Below are 22,922 nucleotides of genomic sequence, written 5' to 3'. Positions count from 1 at the left end.
AAGGGTGGGTCGACCGCCCGGCCAGTCGACCGGTGTCTAACTGATGGCAAAAGGCGCCTCGGCGCTCATGGGACAGGATCGTAGAGCCGAGCGGAGGGCACGCTCGGCCGAAGACATGAGGTAGCATACTGCTAATAGTCTCCACAGAGCACATTACCAAGAATCTCCCAAGTAGACCACTATATATGTCCGGCCGGACGTAAGATGGAAGCTGGCCGGTCGGACGCCCGACATGGAGTAGGGGAAAAAGGACAAGGGACATCTTTTTCTGACAGCAGACATGTTCTACGAGCAGGCCATACTCCAAATCCTATGACAGAAAGATCCGCTGTCCCATCAGAGACGTGCTCAAACTGTAGCAGTATGATGTCAGATAAGCTCCTCTGACAAGCCCACACTACGGTATGGGAAAGAACACGTATGCACCTCGGTATATGTGCCCGAGCCTCTTCACAGCTCTATATAAAGGGTCCTCACCCTTTGCCGGAGGTACGCACTCTACGATTCTTAGAGCCACTTTCTTGTTGTCGAGCTTTGCCTGACATGAGCGTCGGAGGGTCGTCACCGGGAACCCCTTCCCGGCTCGACTTCTGTGCAGGTTCACCGGAGGTCCGTGCGGATAGTCAGGAAATCTACGTCAGCCGCTTGGAGAGCGCCACGTGCCCAGCGTCCGTTGATTCAGCTTTTGGACAGGATCATTATAGAAATTTATATTTAATACACAATTTAGAATTATGTATGATTTTGTGATGGTCATGGCCAAAAACCCCAATTTGATTGGACAAAATGTGTTGTAATTCATAATATGGCATGCGCGCCATTTTTGTTTGATTGTGCGTGTTGTATTTCTTATATGCGACCTGCGCGTCGTACCTCTCTTTTATATTTCCTATTGTAAATAGTTTTAGACTTGAATGTAACTCGAGTTTCATATTTGTAATGTACAAAATGGAGCGGTGGACGGTCCACTCGAGAAGGAGTTACGAGGAGGGTGCGAGCAACACATGGCGGTCAAAGGGAGGAGCTTGGAGAAGCTGTTGACCCTAGGTTGATCATCCAATCTTCTCATTGGCTTGAGAAGATCGTAGTTGGGCCATGACCTAATCAAAATTTAATTATTCATTGCTTGTGTGTATGTGATGCATGTTAGAGTAGGATAATTAGTGCCTTGATGCGTATAAGATACGAATCCACGATTAGATTAGATGTTAATCAAGTCAACTCGATATGCCTACCAAGTCTTGATACCCATTATTACCTCGATCATTTGCTGTTGTTGAATATGCCAAAGCAGAGCAACGTATATTATCTTGGTAGGGTGTGGAGGGACAATCTTGGTCCCGCCTATCAAGGCTTGGGTGAGTACAAACTCAATTAGATTGAGTATAACTAGTTAACTCAATTGGATCGGGTATAACTATAGACATTTTCCAATGGTTGGACGATAGGATAAAAATCATATTTATACTAAATCTTGGGCGATTTAGTCAAAGCTAACTCAAGTTTTAATGTAAATGAGATTTTTGATCCTATAAACAAGAGTTGCATAGAGATGTAATTGATAATTAGTTATCTACCGATCATACTAAGTCTTGGGTGATTTAGCCAAAGCTAACTCAAGGCGTAGTATGATGTGGATCTTGTCCCGCAAGAATTATAGCTAATTGGTTAGAATCTAGTAGTGTGGTTTAACCATATCCATGATTTGATTCCTACTAAGGCCCTATAATTCAGTGGAAGCATCATTTAATTAAAGGCCTCATTAAATGATTAGTGGAATATGATATTTATTTTCTGTATTTTTTCTGTTGTAGATTGTCATGTTGACAAACTCGAACACCTTCTCTTTGCGTTCTGTCCTTGATAAGGACAAGCTCAATGGAGTTAATTTCTTGGACTAGTACAGGAATCTAAGAATTGTTCTCACACAAGAACGAAAACTGTACGTCCTGGAGTAACCCATTCCTGAGGCACCTCCTGCCATCGCCACGCGAGCTGACCGAGATGCTTATAAGAAGCGTCAAGATGACGCATTAGATGTGTCATGCCTCATGCTCGCGACCATGAACTTTGAGCTTCAGAAGCAACACGAGTTACACTATGTGAATTTTATTGATAGACTTCGCTACTGTTTATTTCAATAATTATTAATTACGAAGTAATATATATTAATCAACTTTAGTAATAAATTGATGTAGTAAATACTATTTTAAACTTAATAGATTAAAAAATATGAGCTTATTTCTAATTTTATTTAATATTTAACTTTGTAGTATTTATTTAATGAAGTAATAAGTTATCCAATAAAATTGATATGTATAATTACTGAAGTATTAAGTTGGAAAGGTTAAAATATTTTTTTCATAAATTGAACCTGTTTATAATTCTTCCATTCCTTGCTAATGAGTTGAACTCACTTGTTGGGTGCTAGGGTTTGTTCTCCTCTGTTTCCTCGGCGAAGTTCTTGCCGTCAACGACCAATACATGAGCATCACCCAGTCCATGCCTCCCGCTACACCTTTGGTGTTGCTCTAGCTCGTGAGCCCCCCATCCCAGGCATAAACTTCATCATCCAAGTGCCCAACTCAGGATTCTTTATGGCACTCGGCCGCCTCGGCCTCATCTCGGTTGTCGACAACCACATAAAAGGTTTTAGTGCCTCCTTCATCTCCCCTAAATAATCTGCCCACTTTCTGTTTGATCATGTTTTTGTACAGCAAACTCTCTTCTCTCAAGATCTACCAATCCTGCTATTGCTTCTTCTCGATCAACCAACAATCTGGACCACAAATATACTCAAAATCCAAACTTTGCAGTTATAATCAAGTAATTCCAATGTTTTATCATCTTTGAAGAATATTATCAAAATTTGACACTTCCTTTCACTATACCAACCACACAAATCACTCACTCAATTCCAGTTCATATGCTTACTAGAATTATAGTGGCAAAAACATAAAAAATTTGCAGGCACATTTTCTAATTGGGGTTCAACTAAACAAGTTGTGCTTCGTTGGTCTTGGTTTATCATATACCATATAGAAGTTGCATTGGTGCTTATAAGCTGATCTAAGTGAAATAGGACATGTTTGTTCTTTTTTCTATCAATATTTGTATTTATGCAATGCATTTTAATTGGATAGACCAGAATAGGTATTCTATCTATTTTATCTTTTGTACCTGTGTAAATATGGAGACTGGCATAAGTTAGACATGTTATCTTTTGTTATGTGATCCGGCAGTAAGGGCGGGGGACCCCCTCTGGAGGGGAGTCAACGTCACGTGGAGGTCAAAAGTCAAAAGGGTCAGCATGAAGGCCAGCCGATTGGATAAGGGTTGGGTCGACCGGCCGAATGGGTACGGGCGGAATCAAAGACAACCCGACGGGGGAGTCAGGTTTCCGACGCTCATGGTGAACAGGGTCGCCGGGCCGAGCGGGTAGTCCGCTCGGCTGAGGCGTAAAATGGTAATACTATGAAGGAACTATTTCAGCCGAGCACGCGACCGGGAATCTTCCGGTTGGACCGATACCTATGCCCAGTCGGAAGTAATGTGCCTGCCAAGCGGATGGACGCTCGGCTCGAGGAAAAAGGAAACAAGGACAAGGGGACATGGGGGAACATCTTCTGACAACAGGCATGTGCGACGACCAAGCCATATGCAGAATCTTACGGCAGAAAACTCTGCTGTCCCATCAGAGAGGTGCTCGGACTGTAGCAGTATGGTGTCAGACATGTTTCTCTGGTAAGCCCATACTAAGGTATGGTAAAGGACACGTGTATGCCTCGATAGGTGTGCACAAGTCTCCTTAGAGCTCTATATAAGAGCCCACAGACTTCACCGGAGGTACGAAATCACGCGATCTTTCATCTTTGGAGCCACTTCGCCATTTTCCTCTTGCCTGACTTGAGCGTCGGAGGGTCGTCGCCGGGAAACTCCTCCCGGCCCGACTTCTTTGCAGGTAGCGGCGGAGATCCACGTCACCGTCCGGAGACAGCGAAGAGCGCCACGTTCCCAGCGTCCGTCGACTCAGCGCTCGGACAGGATCAAATTGGCGCCGTCTGTGCCAAATCACTACGGAGCAATGGACGAAGCTGGACGATCGCACACCGTGATGCTCTCCCGAGGAGCTCGACGCTCTAATCGAGGCAAGAGCGGCTAGGCTCGTGGAACAGCAAACGGAAAAGGCGTAAGCCGAGCAACAAGCGGCGTCAGCGTCGGAGGCCGGCGGAAGCACCGTGCCACTTTTCATTTCATCGGCTGAAGTCGCAACAGTTAACCGTGATCGAGGATCTTCATCCGATGAGGCGCCCATACGAGACAACAGAAAAGGCAAGGCTCCCCGAACGGACGCCTCCCCCAAGCGGATCAACCGGCAGTTTTCAGATGCCATCCTGCGGGACCCTCTGCCAAAGCATTATGTGCCCTCGGCGATCGGTGAATACAACGGAACCACCGACCTGGACGACCATCTGGGTAAGTTCGACAACACAGCTACCTTACATCAATACATAGATGGAGTGAAATGTCGGGTGTTCCTTACCACCCTTTCGGGATCGGCGCAACGATGGTTCTGGAGGCTGCCGGACGGATCCATCACCAGCTTTAAAGAGTTCCGCATCGCTTTTCTCCATCATTTTGTGAGCAGTCGGTGTTACCAGAAGACCAGTGTCGGTCTATTTGCCATCAAACAAGAGCCTAGGGAGCCGCTCCAAGTTTATATCCAACGATTCAACCGGGTGGCCATGGATATTCCAACGACCACCTCAGAAACAATGATGAATGCGTTCACACCGGGCCAATGAGTACATTAACGTGGAGGAAGCACAAGCAGCCCGAAGAAAAGAAACTCCAACTGAGCGACTAGCCCCTGCCGAGCGGAAGCCGCTCACTGGCCACCAGCCGCCCAGAGGACCATGAGCCGAAGCAGTCCGCCCGCACCACGCAAGGTCCCACGCCGTCCAAGAGGTAGCCGTCGAGCGGCCCAAGCCAAAAAAGAAGGTATGGACCCCCATGTTTTGCTCGTTCCACCGAACTGACACGCATAACACATGAGATTGCCGAAGCCTTCCCCTGATCGCCCACCCCGCTCCCCGGAGTGGTCGTCGTCGATCGCCATCATCTGACAGACGACAACGACACCATGAAGCCGGGCGGAGGATATCTAGAAAGTCTCCCGAGCGGTATCATCCTCAGGGGCATGGGGACAATCCCCGGGTATCCAAGGAGTGGCCTAGGCCTTCCGCCCGGGAGGAAGAAAATAGAAGCAACATGTCCCGGGGCGAAATCAACATCATCGCTGGTGGACCAACCGGAGGTGACTCCAACAGGGCAAGGAAGGCGAGTGTCAGGCAACTCCAGATCCATGCGGTCGGCTGCAGTCAAGAATGGGCGAGCGGGCCCGAAATCAGTTTCGGGCCCAAGGACCTTGAGGGAGTCGAAGTGCCACATGACGACGCCCTCCTCATCAAAGCGGTAATAGCTAACTATACTATTCATCGCATTTTCATCGATACAGGCAGCTCGGTCAACATTATATTTAAAAAGACTTTCGACCAACTACAAATTGATCGAGCTGAGCTGCTGCCCATGACAACCCCTCTTTACGGGTTTACGGGCAATGAAGTTCTGCCAGTCGGACAGGTCTGACTAGCTATTTCGCTGGGAGAAGAGCCGCTCAGAAGGACGCGGACTGCCAACTTCGTCGTGGTCGACTCTCCCTCAACATACAATGTCATCCTGGGGCGACCAGTGCTCAGTGAGTTCCGAGCGGTCGTCTCCACCTTCTACTAGAAAATTAAGTTCCTGGTTGAAGATAAAGTTGGAGAAGTGCGAGGAGACCAGCTGGCGGCTCGGCGGTGTTACGTCGAAATGGTCCGAGCCGAAGCTAATTCCGCGCGGAAGGCGCCACGAATCGAGGTGAACGCCATAACCGAAAAGCCACCCTCTTTGGTTTATGAAGAAAAAGAGGAGGTGCAGATCCACCCGACCCGATCGGAGGCCACCACATTCATTGCGGCCGATCTAGAGGCAAGCCAGAAAAAAGAGGTGATCAAATGTCTCCAGAGAAACTACGACGTCTTCGTTTAGTCGACGCATGAGCTGCCGGGAATTTCGCCAAGTATAGCACAGCATGACCGGACGCTCGACCTATGAAGCAAAGGAAGAGGGACTTTAGCGCCGAACAAAATGCCATCATCCGAGGAGGTCGAGAAGCTCTGGAGGCCGGACACACTGGCGAACGTGGTGCTAGTCTCCAAGCCGCAACAAGTGGAGGGTTTGCATCGATTTGATCTCAACAAAGCATGCCCAAAGGATACCGCCTTTCTTGATGGTGGACTCTACGGTAGGGTGCGATATGCATGCTAGACACCTATCAAGGCTACCATCAGGTGCCGCCGCCAGAAGATCAAGAGAAGGTCACGGTGACGGACTTCTGATGTGATGCTTCGGATTCAAGAACGGAGCAACCTACCGGCAATGAACAAGGTATTCAAGGAGGATCGGACGCTTAGAAGTGTACGCGGATGACATTCTCATCAAGTCGGTCCTACGCGTACATGGAGGAGACCTTCCGAACGCTGAGGAAGTATGGAGTCAAACTGAACCCTCAGAAATGTCTGTTCGAAGCAAAAGGCGGGCGTTTCTTGGGCTATATAGTGACCGAGCGGGGTATAGAGGCAAATCCCAGTAAGGTAAAAGCGCTGCAAGATATGCCGCCCCCAAGAAATCTGAGGGAAGTACAACGCTTGACCGGTCGGATAACTGCATTGTCAAGATTCATCTCTAAGACTGCCGACCGGAGTCTCCCTTTTTTCAAAATCCTGCGCAAAGCTACTAAATTTCATTGGGACGAAGAATGTGATCGAGCGTTTGAGGAGCTGAAGACATACCTGAACTCCTTGCCCGTGTTAGCCAAGCCAGCTGTAGGCGAGCCGCTCTGTATTTATTTATCTTCAACCGAGCGGGCAGTAGGCTCGGCATTAGTGAGGACGAGCGGTGAAGAACAACCTGTGTACTTCTTGAGCCATATTCTAAAAGATGCTGAATCTCGCTACACTGGGCTCAAGAAGCTGGCTTTTGCTTTGGTCCTAGCCGCTCGGAGACTTCGTCCTTATTTCCTGGCACATACAATTATCGTCCGGACGAATAACCCATTGGGAAGAGTGCTGCTGAATCCAGAAGCGTCCGGACGGCTCATCAAATGGACAACGGAGTTAAGTGAATTTGACATTCAGTATCAACCCTGTTCGGCAATAAAGGTGCAGTCCTTGGCAGATTTTGTTACCGAAGTGCAAAATCCCGAGCCCGAAGCAATGTGGAAAATATTTGTGGATGGATCGTCCACTCGGCTCGGGAGCGGGATTGGTGTGCTATTACTCTCTCCCCAAGAAGAACGGATGCACCTATCCGTCCGGCTGGACTATAAGGCCACAAATAATGAAGCGGAGTATGAAGCTCTCATAGCCGGCTTGTAGGCAGCCCGACATATAGGAGCCGGTCGGGTGACAATCCATTCATACTCTCAGTTGGTCGCCTAGCAGCTCTTGGGCACTTTTGAGATTAACAATGCTCGGCTTAAGCTCTACGCTGAGACCTTCGAAAAGCTCAAGGCCCACTTCAGAGAAGTCATTATCCAGAAGATACCCTGAGAGGAGAACCAGGCGGCAGATGAGTTAGCCAAGCTCGCAAGTTCAATATCACCGGTTGTAATCCAGCAGTCAATTGAGCAAGTATCCTTGGTGGCGCACATCGACCGGATGGAGGGTCTCGCATTCCCGAGCGATTAGAGGACAACCATCTTAGAGTTTCTGCGCTCGGATGCGACACCGTCTGATCGGGAGGAAGCCCAGCTATTGAGGAGGAGAGCCGGTCGGTTCACACTCGTTGGAGACCAACTCTACAAGAAGGTTTTCTCCCGCCCACTTTTGAAGTGTGTGAGCTCGGAGGACGCGGAGTACATCCTCCAGGAAGTGCACCAAGGATCGTGCGGGGGACATCCGGGCGGACGATCGCTGGCTAGGAAGATCCTGCTGGCCGGGTACTTTTGGCCAACCCTGCAAGCAGACGACCGGCGGAGGAGATGAAAGCATCTACAGTGTCCTGTCCGTTCGATCAGTGGGGAATGGATATCGTAGGTCCGTTCCCTATGGCGACCGGTCAGTGGAAGTTTCTACTAGTGGCGGTCGACTACTTTTCCAAATGGGTGGAGGCCGAGTCACTGGCCAAGATTACCGAGCAGATGGTCAAAAGGTTTATCTGGCAGCATATAATCTGTTGGTTCGGCATTCCTCGCCAGCTCATATCTGATAATGGGTGACAGTTCGTCGGGAAGCAGCTCGAAGCATGGTGCAAAAGTTATGGCATCGAACAACATTTTACTTCCGTGGCGTATCCCCAGAGCAATGGTCAAGCCGAAGTAGCCAATCAGGAGATTCTTCGCATTCTTCGGGCTCGGCTCGACCATATGGGAGGAAGCTGGGTGGACGAGCTGTCGGGCGTCCTATGGCGGCGAAGCAGTTATCCCAGTTGAAGTCGGCGTAGAGTCCGTCCGGATCCAGAACTATGACGGTGACAATGCCGAGCGGAGGAATATGGAGTTGGACTTGATCGACGAAGAGCGAGCCAAGGCATCCGTCCGGCTGATGGCGTACCGGCAGAGAATGAAGCAGAACTACAACTGGCGCGTAATCCCCAGAGCATTCCAGGTTGGCGACCTTGGCTGGAAGAAAGTAAAGCCGGTCGGCGACGCCGGCAAGCTGGAAGCTCCTTGGGCGGGCCCCTTCAAAATCATCGAAAAGCTCCGCTCGGGTGCTTATTATTTGGAGGATGAAGACGGGCGGCAGCTGGAACGACCATGGAGCGCGAATCATCTCCAGCCGTACCGAGCTGGGTAAGAGGTGCGCTGATGTAATTTTGCATACGTTTTGGTCGCCTATGTACTTGTAATGCAGGCAACAAAAATGATAAAGGATGACAAATAACTTCGCCGAACGGCAGTGTTCAAATTAGCCTTAAAAGCCGTCGAGCTCCGACGTTAAAAATTGAGAGACGAGTCGGCGTCTATAAACCCTCCGAGCGGAAGACCGTCAAGCTCCGACGTTAAAAATCGAGAGACGAGCCGGCGTCTATAAACCCTCCGAGCGGAAGACCGTCGAGCTCCGACGTTAAAAATCGAGTCGCGTTGGCTAAGACCGTCAAGTCGCCGACGTGGGTCGAGTCGAAACCCTCGAGACCGGGAAGACCGTCGAGCTCCGACGTTAAATATCGAGAGTCGAACCGGCGACTATAACCCTCCGGTCGGAAGACCGTCGAGCTCCGACGTTAAATATCGAGAGTCGAACCGACGACTATAAACCCTCCGGCCGGAAGACCGTCGAGCTCAGACGTTAAAAATCGAGAGTCGAACCGGCGACTATAAACCCTCCGGCCGGAAGACCGTCGAGCTCCGACGTTAAATATCGAGAGTCGAACCGGCGACTATAAACCCTCCGGCCGGACGAAGACAATAAAGAAGGTCGGCTTGTGAGTCGTTTGGCCGATCGGCCAAGTAACCAAAGGTACTTCGTGAACATTTATCAGGAATCCCATTTAAAGAAGTGGGGGGCGTTCAGACGAGCGGCCCGGTTATGTAGAATACTTCGTGAAATGATTAACGAAGAAGAAAGAAGGGGGAGACGCGAACGACAATAATTTGCAAGCCGATCGGAAGACACAAGCATTGAATAAAAAAGAGAAGAAGAAAAAGATTAAGTTGCTAAAAATACTGCGTAGCTTCATTACAATTTAGGCCCTTATGGCCGATCGAAAGGGTTACAAGGAGCACTACTCGAGAAAATCATAAATGGTCTTCAGGATGGAGGAGAGAAGCGCTACATAGTCTTCGGCCGGGGTAGTTGTGGAGTCGGGGAGCTGAGCCTTGGACTTCAGGTAGTCCGTTGTGGCGGTGATGGCAAGCTCAAAGGCATTATACATCCGCTCGCACACTTTTTCGAAAAATTTGGTCGAGCGGATGTGATTCAGCCTCAGGGTTGCGACTCGGCCAGGTTCCGCCTCTTAATATTCCTTGAAGGCGACTTGGGAAGCTTCGAGAGACTCCTGCAACGTCTTCAGTTCATCTTTATGTTTAGTTGCCTCGGCCGAGCGGCTTGCCTTCTCACCGTCCAGCTGCTCCATCAGCTCCTTAACCCGTTGCTCCAGGCCCCGCGCCTCGACATTCTTCTTCTCCAGATCGGAGATAGCCGTCTTCTTCCGCTCGGTTGCTAGACTTATCTTCCGATCGAGTGTCTTCACTTGTCTCTCAAGTTCTCCCAGAGTATAGGCCTGATCGACCGTCTTCTTTTGCTCAGCCGCCAGCAGATCTTGGGTCTTCTTGAGCTCTTTCTGCAGCTCGGCGTATGAAGGATCCTGGGAGGGCGCGCCGCCCGAACTCTTTAACCTTTTTAACTCTGCGTCCACCATGGCTAGGCGGTTGGAGATGGCGATCCCTTCTACCCATCTTTGACATAAGCAAGATTGTTAGTAGCCGATCGGAAAGAATGCGTAATGGACTTGAGAAAACACGCTTACCCCCGTGGCCTGCTGCATGTGACTGTTGGCCAGATTGTTGAGTGGAATCATAGCGACGCGTGCCCGAGCGTCGGCCCACATTTCGGCTAGAGGCCCCTTCATTGTGATCATGTGCTCGGGCGCGGTTGGCTGATCGGACTCGGGCATCAGCTCTTCGGTGGGGAAATGCAGGGAGACCCTGATGGTACGGTGCCGACCGGGAGTCGTCTGGGCGGAAGTTGGGGAAGGATTGGAGGCCGGTACAGACAATTGGGACAAAATGGCCGAGCATTGGACTCGGCGGGGAGAAGGCGGAAGGGCGCTGACAGGCACGACCTCGAGGGGGTTCGCGGGCGCGTCCAGTTGGGACGGGGTCCGATCAGACGAGATCGCCTCCACCGCTGGGGCTTTGCCGCGAGAATCGGCGGTGGTCCGTTCGGACGGCTGGACCGCGGAAGTCGCCGATCGAAGTGGTGTCTCCGCTCGGCTCCTCTTTTGTCGGCTCGTGAGTCCCGCTCTCCCCTTCGTGTGAGCCGACCGGCTCAATGCCAAGCGCCTCCATCTCCTTGGCAGCTGCGGCCTCGAGCGCCGTCGCTTTCCTCTTCAAAATGCCGGCCATCATGGACTCCATGACAATGCCCGCTGCAAAAGAAAAAGGAGAAAATCAGTTAGCAATCAAGGCGAGGGTACAAGTAAAATTCTTACCGAAGCCGCTCGGGAGGGGGGTCCTGATCGGATTCAGGCCAAATATGTACATCACCCCTTCAGGCAAGAACTTGTTGATGTCAAACTTCAGACCAGTTAGCATGTTGGCAGCGTGAAGATAGTCCGGTCGGGTCTTGAACCTCTTTAGCTCAGGGGAGATTAGCGGTCCAACCTGCCACTAGGTTCGGAAAGAGGCCCGCTCGGGGAGACGAAGATAGAAGTAGTACTCTTTCCAATGTTTATTGGAAGATGGCAGTTTATTAAAGAAGACTAAACCGGGCCGAGCCTGGAACATGTAAGTACCCAACTCGGACTGTTTAGGATAATAAAAATAATAGAAGACCTCCGGTCGGAGGGGAATGTTGTGGATTTTGAACAAGACGACGACGTTGCATAGAAGGCGGAAAGTGTTAGGGACTAAGCTTCCGAGCAGAATGCCGAAAAAATTACAAACTTCTACGATGAAGGGATGGATTGGAAAGCGCAGACTGGCTATAAACCGGTCGCGGAAAACACAGAAAGCTCCGCGCGACGGTTTCTGTGACCGAGCGAAGGGGGAGGGTAGGATGATTTCAAAGTCAGATGGGATGTCAAAATTGTCCATCAGAACATCAGCATCGTGCCGATCGAAGCGCGACTCCATGGTGGTATACCACGGGCCGAGGGCTGGGTTTTGAGGTTGAGAAGAACTGGCCATTGTCCGAACGGACGAAACCACAAAAGGCAGATGATAGAAGGAAGAGGACGAGAAATGAAACAGTGCCCAGAGGATCAAAACTTGGGAAAGAAACGCAAAGAAAACCAAAGATAGAAAAGAAGAAGAACCTTACAGAGAAGAATAGAGATCGACGAGGAACACGGAGTCGTCGGAAGAAACAACAACGAGATCACCGGAGCAGGAACAGCAAGGAAAGCTTTTGGGCACGCGAAAGCACAAATGCGGCGAGTAGGGGAGAAGGCGAAGGCTTTATAGGGTTGAGCCCGAGCGGCCTCCACCGTCGGATGCAGGTCACAGGGACCGAAGCACGCATCGGGCCGTTCATTTTACAGCAGCGCCACGTGGCATTCGGCCAATGGAGTGCATTTAATGAGCGCATGCTCGGTCTTAATGACGGAGATTGGCGTGAATTCCGAGGAGATACAAGGGAGGGTGGCGTTGACTGAGGTCGTAGCTACCCTCACACCAGTCGAGCGGAGGATAGTTTCTTAAATGCACCGCTCGGCACTACAGGCGTCCAGTCAGTCGGACTAATCGCCTCCTTCGACTAGACTTGAAGGGGAGGCAAGTGATCCGGCAGTAAGGGCGGGGGACCCCCTCTGGATGGTCATGGTGAACAGGGTCGTCGGGCCGAGCGGGTAGTCTGCTCGGCTGAGGCGTAAAACGGTAACACTGTAAAGGAACTGTTTCAGCCGAGCACGTGACCGGGAATCTTCCGGTCGGACCGATACCTATGCCCGGTCGGAAGTAATGTGCCTGCCGAGCGGATGGACGCTCGGCTCGGGGAAAAAGGAAACAAGGACAAGGGGACATGGGGGAACATCTTCTGACAACAGACATGTGCGACGACCAAGCCATACGCAGAATCTTACGGCAGAAGGCTCTGCTGTCCCATCAGAGAGGTGCTCGGACTGTAGCAGTATGGTGTCATGCATGTTTCTCTGGTAAGCCCATACTAAGGTATGGTAAAGGACACGTGTACGCCTCAATAGGTATGCACAAGCCTCCTTAGAGCTCTATATAAGAGCCCACAGATTTCACCGGAGGTACGAAATCACGCGATCTTTCATCTTTGGAGCCACTTCACCATTTTCCTCTTGTCTGACTTGAGCGTCGGAGGGTCGTCGCCGGGAAACTCCTCCCGGCCCGACTTCTTTGTAGGTAGCGGCAGAGATCCACGTCACCTACCGGAGACAGTGGAGAGCGCCACGTTCCCAGCGTCCGTCGACTCAGCGCTCGGACAGGATCATTATGTTTCCATAGTTTTAATTATAGTGCTTTGATGCTTTTCTTTTGATGCATGCATGCTCTGACCATAGTTTGCTATTTATCACATTTCTTTTCTTTTAGATTAAAAAGTCAATGGTTTTGATAGCTGATTCTGTAAATACAAAGAGTGCATCTAGTGGTCAAATCGTAGCCAATAAGAAAGCTCACATGGCTAGGCATGTTCAACCAGTCAGTTAACCGGTTTACCGGTTTATCGGTTCCGGTTAATTCCAGTTTACCATGATTTATTGAAAACCGGTTAACCAACCGGTATCTTATCGGTTCTACCGGTTTCGGTTGAACCGGTTCTTGTCGGTTAACCGGTTTCAACCGAGAACCGGTAAACCCACGGCCAGACAACTACTGGTGGCTCGTAAAGGGTGACGAAGGCTGGACGAGCATGTGCTCATGTCCGTGGCCTTCACTTTGGCCACGCCTTACTTCCGGCGAGGCAGCGCCCGCCTCCCTCCCCAAGCCCTTCAACCGCCTCACCGGCTACAACGGCTTCTGGTACTCTCACCACCTCTTCGTCATCGTCTACGCGCTCCTCCTCGTCCATGGCAACTTCTTCTACCTCACCAAGAAATGGTACAAGCGAACAGTGACACACTGATAATCTCTTCTTCCCTCATTTACCAACTCCATTCCAAAAATTAACCATGGTTAATTTGCAGACATGGTTCCATGGATGTACCTTGCCATTCCATTGATCCTGTACGCGAGCGAACGCTTAATCAGGGCCTTTAGATCAAGCATCAGGGCGGTGAAGATACAGAAGGTGGCGGTGTACCCTGGCAACGTGCTAACCCTCCATGTTTCCAAACCGCAAGGCTTCAGGTATAGAAGCGGGCAGTACATCTTCGTCAACTACGCTGCCATCTCCCCCTTCCAGTGGCATCCATTCTCCATCACCTCTGCTCCATAGGACGACTACATTAGCGTGCACATTCGAACGCTCGGCGACTGGACAAGGCAACTCAAGGCTGTCTTCTCGCAGGTCTGTGCACTGTAATTAATCGATGCTTTGATTATCCGATTTGCAGAGCTATGAATCGATCGATGAGTTCTGTTTGCAATAATTATGCAGGTTTGTCAGCCACCGACCGGAGGGAAGAGCGAGCTGCTGAGGGCGGACTACGACGATTACAGTAGCAATGGATTCGCTCCAAGATGAGTTGAGTATGTCGATTGATCGAAGAAGTTCTGGAAAAAAGGACCAACTTTAATTTGATGTTTTTGTGGTGCGCGCAGCTTGCCGAGAGTGCTAATCGAAAGGACATATGGCACGCCGGGGCAGGATTACAAGAAGTACAAAGTGGTGCTTCTGGTGGGGCTGGGCATTTGCGCCACCCCCTTCATCAGCATCGTCGAGGACATCGTCAACAACATGAAGGAGCTGGACTCGCTATAGCTAATGCTGGACGAAGAAACCGACGACGACCCGCTGCAGTCATCATCATCGGCGTCGATGTCGTTCAAGACGCGGCGAGCGTACTTCTACTGGGTGATGCGTGAGCAGGGGTCGTTCGAGTGGTTCCGGGGAGTGATGGACGAGGTGGCGGAGACAGACAAGAAGCACGTGATCGAGCAGAGCTGCACAACTACTGCACCAGCGTGTACGAAGAGGGCGACGCCCACTCCGCCCTCATCACCATGCTGCAGTCGCTGCACCACGCTAAGAGGCAAGAGAGGCGTCGATGTCGTCTCTGGCACCCGCGTCAAGTCCCACTTCGCCCACCCCAACTGGCGCAACGTCTACAAGCGCATCGCCCTTAACCACCACGACGAGCGCGTGGGGTGTTCTACTGCGGAGCTCCGACGCTACGAAGGAGCTAAAAATTCTCTCAATAAAACTGGTTCCAATTTTATCGGTTTACCGGTTAAACCGGTTTAAAAAATCTTAAACCGAGAATCAACCGGTAAACCGATAAAAACCGGTTAACCGAAACCGGTTAAAATCGGTTAACCGGTTAAAACCGGTTAACCGGTTAACCGGTAAATCAGAACCGGTAAGCTACCGGTTCCAGTCCGATTTTCGGTTTGTCGGTTTTTTTGCACAGCCCTACACATGGCTAAGTTACAAAGAGTAGGCTCTCCAAAGGCCTAAGGTCCTTCCTAAACATCAAGGCTACAATGAAAGAACTTTGTCATAGAGAAAAAAAAAGACCACTATCCATAGCTAACTCTATATCTATCGTAACACCACTAGTTCAAGTTTACAAGCAATTAGGTCAAGAATACTTCTTCATGAATTCCTAGATATCTAGGCTATTTAATAGTTTACTGAAAAATGTATGCTCCTACTAAGCTACTGATCCTGTCCGAACCAGGGGTCAACGAACGCTGGGGATGTGGTGCTCCCTGCTGGATCCTCGAGTCCTCCGGCGAACCTGCAACAAAACCGAGCCGGGAGGGGTGTCCCGGCGACGGCCCTCCGACGCTCAAATCAGGCGAGGAAATAGATGAAGAGGTGTCTCAGAAGCAGAAGACCCGTGTACCTCCGGTGAAGAAACGGAGCCCTTATATAGACCTCTCGGAGCCCAGCGCCAATCAAGCAGCAATCTCTTTTCGACCATGCCGGTATGGGGCATGAAGGACTATGCCCGATATACGGGTGCATCGGAAAGACGCCCATAAGGCCATACCTCTCATGTCAACCTCTCCATGATGTGACGAGATCCTCCAGTGCACTTTTGTATAATCATCGAGACATGCCTTTGCCGACATCCCATATTCTCGAGCCGGATGTAGGCCGCTCGGCTAACAACCGTACCCTCGCCCTTGTCCCGGCCGAGACGGACCACCGCGCCCTTTGGTCCTGAGCCAGCACGCGCCGCATTCGCCTCTCCCGCCTAGGCGTCGAAACCCGGCCCATGTGATCGGTTATCTTCGTTCCGCTCGGACCTACTCAGCGTAGTGCGCATTATTAACGCTTAGCCCTCCCATCCGCCCTCGGAGACCCTTGATGAGTGGATCCCCATTCTTCGGCGGATCACTTGCCTTCCTTCAAGTCTAGTCGAAGGGAGGCGGTGAGTCCGACCGACTATGCGTCCAGCGGGCCGCGCTCCGTAATAATATCCACGTTCGGTTCCCTTTCAGTCATTGCTACCGGCTCTTCGCTTTGTGGTCTTGTCGCTCAACGTGGATGTTTGCTTGTCTAAATCTTCTCGAAAATCACGCAAATCCTCTTCATTAAACCGAAGCATGCGTGGTATGGGCGCCTTAATTGCGCCTGGTGACAGCGCCACGTGGCTCTTCTTGCGTGGCGGTGATGATCCGTACGATGGGACGCCGATTACTTTGAAATGGACGGTTGGATGATGACCTCGTCTCTCGTGACCTGCATCCGACGGCGGAGGCCGACCAGCCTCGGCCGTATAAAGCCTCCGTCTACTTCCTTCGCCGCATGCTTGCTTGTGCGTTGTCCTTTCGCCTCTTCTTCTGCTGCGACCTCCGACGATCCAGTTCCTGTTTTTCGGCGGCTACCATCCCACCGGTGATCTTTTCCGCCCGTTTCCTTCTCAGTGAGTCTTCTCCCTTCGTTTACAAGGTCCTCCCAAGTCGTTTTGCCTCTTTCGTTCCCGTTCCTCTGGTTTCTTGCCATCTTATTGCTTCTTCGAGATGGCAAGCTCCTCTAAGCCCGCTGTTGGTGTTCATGGCCCTTGGTATATAACCATGGAGAGTCGGTTTGATGAAGAGGGCGCTCGGCGTCTTGTTCGGACGTATGGGATCCCTGATGATCACGAAATAATTATAGCCGACCCGTCCGATCGGCCCCATAATCCGCCGATCGGCACCATTTGCTTTTTTCTAGACCAATTCCAGGGCGGCCTTAGATTTCCTACCCATCAATTCATTTTGGAGGTTTGTAATTATTTCCGCATCCCGCTTGGCTCTTGCTGAACTCCTTTAGGTTCTTTGGCGGCGGGTGGTTGTCCTCTTTAATGCAGTGATCCCACTTGACCCCAAAATATTCCACTTTTCTTCTACCCCAAACAATCGCACTTTCATTTTCCAAAGTAGAATAGGCTTTAAATTTTTTGATAATATGCCGCCTCTAACAAGCACTGGAAGGAGTTCTTCTACATCACGACTTCCGAGCGGCCGAAGAACCAATGGATGAGACAGCACCCACGTAGGGCTGTGATTGTCAGCAATCCACCTTACCCGTGCTGGCCCGGTTGTCGGCCGCAAAATCGACCGATTGCTTCTCAAGGTGTTGTATATTTTGGATTATCCCAGTTCGCCAATCTTCCCTGCACGTGGTAATGACTCTTTACTCACTACGCCTTTTTGTCTAACGATTTTAATTTTTCCTCAGGTTAAGTCATGTGGCGCTCCAAGGCCACATCATCTGAAGGAAGCCGTGGAAATCGAGGCGACAACTAAAGAGAACTCGCCGAGCGGGTCTAATCCGATCGCCGGACTACTACAGAGGGGGGACGCATCCATACGAAAACAAAAGTTACTCCATCCGCGCGGTCGAGGCGGATCCTGCTTCCCCTACCGCTAGAGTCCCCTAGGATTCACCTGAAGTTCGTGTGAAGCGTCGAAGAGAGACCCTGCTTACAGGCCAAGAAGGCGAACCACAAGCGCCGATCGAGGTCGGCTCGCCAGATCGCATACAGCAGATCGGGGCCTCGGTGGCCTCGCCCACCGCACCCCTCTGGCTCTCCTCTCTTGACTGAGTCGCTAACGACGGTTGGCTAAAACTTCAACCATTGGGAGTCCTCGGGTTGGAGGCGGTCGAGGAAGTGCCGTCCCGACCACCCAGCCGAGACTACCTTTCGATTCCCATCGGAGGAATATTTATTATCCGCTAATCGCCAGCCCCATTCATGAAATAACCTCCAGCGAGCCCGCGCCAAGTTCTTCGAGGACCTTGATTCAAGTGGCCCTCATGGCGAGCCAAGTTCGATAACAACATCGGAGCCACTGTAAATTCATTTTCTTTGTACTGCTCTCTCGTCCGGTTCCTCATTTTATTATTTCCTTACTGAAGGTGGAGCAAATCGCCACTAGCCATTGGCGCCGCTGGAGGATCTCCGGAGAAACTCAAGTGTCGGGGGTCCATCGGGGCGGGAGAAACAAACCCCCGGTAAGAAGAGAGGCTTGTCCTGAGGTGGCTCGGCTGGGCCAAGTCAAGAAGCCGGCGGATGCAAAGCGCTCGCCCGGGAAGAAGCGGGCGATTGCCGATCCGGACAAGATGAAAGTTGAAGTCCGAGCTCTAGATCGACAATCTAAGAACTGGAAGCCCAACTAGTCGAGCGGGATGGGCGCATGGAGCGCACTAAGCGAGGTGGACGAGAAGTCCTCCAGATTCACTTATCGCTTTCGAGCGACTTTCAAAGTATAAGGAAGGGAGCCGAGTCGCCTAGCGGCGGCCAAGACTACCTCCGCCCGGTTCGGCTGCATGAAATTCGTGCAACGTCTCATCAACTTTCGAGGCGGTGACAGGTCACCATGGCGTTTCAAGAAGGGTGGCCACCTTCCTGGAATGCACATTCCGACCTCCTGCGACCATGATTGTGATATCCGGACTCCTTTTTCAATTTGAGGACCCGGGGTAGTAATTCTTCCAAGTACTTCTTGTATCTCATCCGCTCGGCGAATGTAAAATTTTTGTATGCGTCTAATTGCATTCCTTTGCTATTTTTCTCATGTCCTTCATTGCCCTCTTCTTGCTTTGCTTGTGCTCATTTGTAGAGTCGCAAGCTTATCACGTGTCTCCCACTAGACAACCGATCGGGTTAATCAATTGACTCGTTTTCCTCGAAATCGTTTAGCGCTTGACTATTTGAATGCGAAGTATTGGCAAACCGACGGCCGATCGGACTTAAACAATTTAGTTTTTGCGAATGCTCTCGTCGCGGATGTTTATAGCCTCGATGGCGGCTCGATCTTTAACGACCGGGAGCTCGTGGCGGATGTTTATAGCCGACGGCGCTCGATCTTTAACGCGGAGCTCGTCATGCGGATGTTTATAGCCGATCGCGCGGCTCTCGATCTTTAACGACGGGCTCGTCGGTAGCGGATGTTTATAGCGACGGCTGGCTCGATCTTTAACGCCGAGCTCGTCGGCGTGGATGTTTATAGCCGATCGGCGCGGCTCTCGATCTTTAACGACGGAGCTCGTCGGCGCGATGTTTATAGCCGATCGGTACGGCTCTCGATTTAACGACTGAGCTCGGCGCGGATGTTTATAGCCGATCGGCGCGGCTCCCGATCTTTAACGACGGAGCTCGTCGGCGCGGATGTTTATAGCCGATCGGCGCGGCTCTCCGGTTTAACGTCTGGGCTAGACGGCCTTTAAGGCTAACTCCTTGCCAGGTCGAGCGACCTTGGCCCTCATAACTTATCTCGCGTTTGGACAATCTTTGTGCCCGGCCGAACGGCACGGGTCATTTACTTGCGAATCCAATCGGCTGGGAGGCCTTTACTATTCGGGCGCTTGGTTCGGATAATCCCTATGCCCTTTTCACCTAGCTTGGAGAACGTACTCCTGGCCGAACAGCTCAGGGTCTGCTTCGTCGAGCATTTTGGCTCGGATAATTTACCTCCATCCGGAAGGTACTGGGTCTTCGATCTTCGAGCGCTTGGCTCGACCCATTTACCTCCGGCCACTCGGCTGACGCTTTTTGTTTTTGCTCCACAAGTTTGGCGGCCCTCATCTCGACCAGAGAGTCCAACTCTTCTTGTGAGAGTGCCACATTGTGTATTCTTCCAGCCTCGTCCATTGTCTCTGTTCGGATGCAGGTGCGTTCCCGAGGGCGGCCAATTGATCTGTCCAGACCAGGGGGTCAACGCTGGGATGTGGCGCCCTGCTGGATCCTCGAGTCCTCCGGCGAACCTGCAACAAAACCGAGCCGGGAGGGGTGTCCCGGCGACGGCCCTCCGACGCTCAAATCAGGCGAGGAAATAGATGAAGAGGTGTCTCAGAAGCAGAAGACCCGTGTACCTCCGGTGAAGAAACGGAGCCCTTATATAGACCTCTCCAAGGAGCCTGGGCGCGCCAATCGAAGCAATCTCTGCTTTCGACCATGCCTGTATGGGTGGGAAGGACTATGCTAGATATGGGTGCAGCAGAAAGAGCGTCCATAAGGCCATCACACTTCTTGTATCAACCTCTCCGTGATGTGTGAGATCCTCCATCGTGCACTCTTGTGTAACGGCATAATCATCGACATGCCGCGACATCCCATTATTCTCGAGGATGGGCTCGGCCGCCAATACCCTTCGCCCTTGTCTGGCCGAACCACCCGGCCGCCCCGCCCTGACCGAGCAGCCTGAGCGGCCGGCCGGCCTTGGCTTCTCCTGGCGCTGAAACCCGACCCATGGTAGGTTATCTTTGGTTTACTCGGCTCTGCTACCGACTTCGTGAGCCATTAACCAGCCCTCCATCTGTCCTCAAGCTGAGACCCTTCAGGAAGTGGATCCCCCATTCTTACCGCCGGATCAGCTACTATACTATATGTAATGCCGGTTGTTGAATTCTCTAATTTAATGGCTATGGAATAGGTTTGGAAAACATGTCTAAATTTAACTAGATGCAGATGTATGAAGATTGTTGTTCAAAAGGTATTTTCTGTCAAATGTTGGCTCTGTTTTATCTTCCTTCAGGCTTGATTAACTAATTTGTTCACTGAAGTATTGTACAAAAATTATAGGTGATGTGCATGCTTCACCTGCAAGTAATCTTGGTATTTGTTAATGTAATTATCGTATCTTGGACATATAGATTTTGATTGTTTGCTTTGCTTCAGGAGGCTAAAAGGAAAAGAGGATTATTATATCTTTGTTAAATAAAAAAAATTCTTGCACATGACATCGCTTATGAGCATCCATTGTCGCTTATTTGCTTATCATGTGGTATTAAATCTTTTCTTATTCTGAATATTCCTCTCCATGAAAATTCTTATATAAGGTAATATGCGTGTCATAATCCTTCTTATTTAAGTTGAACTTTGATATACCTTACCTGCCTTAATGAGAAAGTTATTTTTCTTTAATTATTATCATTATAGTTTTTTATCAATTCATCCAAGTTCAAACAAGTTTAAAATAAATGTTCTCTTCCCTTTTCTTAACAAATACCATCATTTTTGTTTCAGGTAGTATTGAAGGAACACTTGGTTCTAACTTTGTTTAGAGATGAGGTAGGTAAGTGTTGTACTATAGTGTATTTGGGTTAAAATTTCTAAGCAGATTTTAACATTTTTCATACTGTATGATCTATTACATGAAGATTATCAGCTTTATCTTCTTCCAAGCATTTTGGAATCCAAAAAGTTAGTTAAATCTGGACGAGCGAAACAAAAGTATGCAGATTTGGAAAATAATGTGGCAAAACAAGTTGAGAAGATGATAAGGTTTGTACTTTAAATAAATTACATTCATATACCCTAACATTTTAACTTATATTCCTCTGCTTTTCTAGACACTTAAAAGATCTTAGCATGCAAATATTTTGAGTCTGCTTATTTTAAAATTTTTCCTTGGCTAAATTTCTGAATGTTTAAGCTCTAGTAAAATTAAATTTCGCAAGTGGACTAAACATAGAAGTTTTGCTTAGAGTAACTCTTTATCTTTTGTGAGGCGTATACCATGAAGTGGTCTCTATCGTTTTTGGTCAAAACAATAGAAAACATACTTGGATGAGTACTATTGAATTTTTCTCTTTTATAAATGAAAATTTTCAAGTGGATTAAACATATATAGGTTCTTGTTAACTACACGTTATTGTTATCTTGTGATCTACATTATCTTTGAAATTTTGCTTGGGGTAACTCTTTTTCTTCTATTTCATATGTGAGATGTAGTGGTATCTATCCTTTATGGTTGAAATAATATTGAACATACTTGGAGGACTAGTGGAATTTGCTCTTTTAAGTTTCTCTTGCTTTGTTTTATATTTTGTGTTTAATTTCAGGTGATAAGTTGACATGTCTTTGTACTTTGAAGAACATAAATGCTACTCTTGTCTTTGCTCTATAGTTTGATATGTGGTCTTTATTTTTCTGTAAAAAATTTTGCAGGCACATGAAGAAGTGAATGGAGCGAATTTGTCTACTCCTATGTGGGTGTCTATGAGTTGTGTATCTTCTATATAAATTTTTGGATTGTATTTGATACATATTTATGATATATTTATTCAATTTTGATTGTGAAAAATATTGTGTTGGAGTAACATATTATCATATACTCTTTTGGTCAATTAAAATTGTATTGTAGTAAAATATTGTCAATTACTTCGACGGTATAAATAAATGATGGAGTAATACAACACAAAAGACTATAATAAATTTAAATAGTGGCGTAGTTAAAGAAACTATTTACTTCACTACTGATCAAATTTGGGAAGTAGTTCGTATAAATTACTTCGCTACATTTGAATTTATTTGTTGTAGTAAAATATGCTCTATTACTTCTATACTACGATGAAGTAATATAGAATATATACTTCGACTAAGTCAAATTATATATAAGTAAAATAAAATATTTACTGCACCAAAATTCAAAAAATATGAAGTCGTATACATATTTTACTTCGTCAAACAACGTAACCTATGAAGTAATATATCATCAATTACTTCGGTATTTTTACTGGTCTTGATGAAGTAAAGCTTTTTTACTTCGAAAATGGTTCAATTTTGAACCGGTTTTGAACCCGTGATAGACTTCG

The 22,922-nt window shown here is 49.1% G+C and overlaps 1 long non-coding RNA gene across 1 annotated transcript; it reads left to right on the top strand.

Moving 5' to 3' along the window:
• The first annotated feature begins 2,412 nt into the window (after nt 1–2,412).
• On the top strand, nt 2,413–22,375 carry LOC122039818. Its single transcript, XR_006128392.1, has 4 exons — nt 2,413–2,649; nt 21,352–21,400; nt 21,486–21,609; nt 22,276–22,375. It is a non-coding gene; the product is annotated as an uncharacterized LOC122039818 (long non-coding RNA).
• The last annotated feature ends 547 nt before the right edge of the window (nt 22,376–22,922 follow it).

The sequence above is a fragment of the Zingiber officinale genome, chromosome 2A (assembly GCF_018446385.1).
Source record: "Zingiber officinale cultivar Zhangliang chromosome 2A, Zo_v1.1, whole genome shotgun sequence".
Classification (NCBI taxonomy): domain Eukaryota; kingdom Viridiplantae; phylum Streptophyta; class Magnoliopsida; order Zingiberales; family Zingiberaceae; genus Zingiber; species Zingiber officinale.
This window is presented reverse-complemented; position numbering and strand designations above follow the sequence as displayed.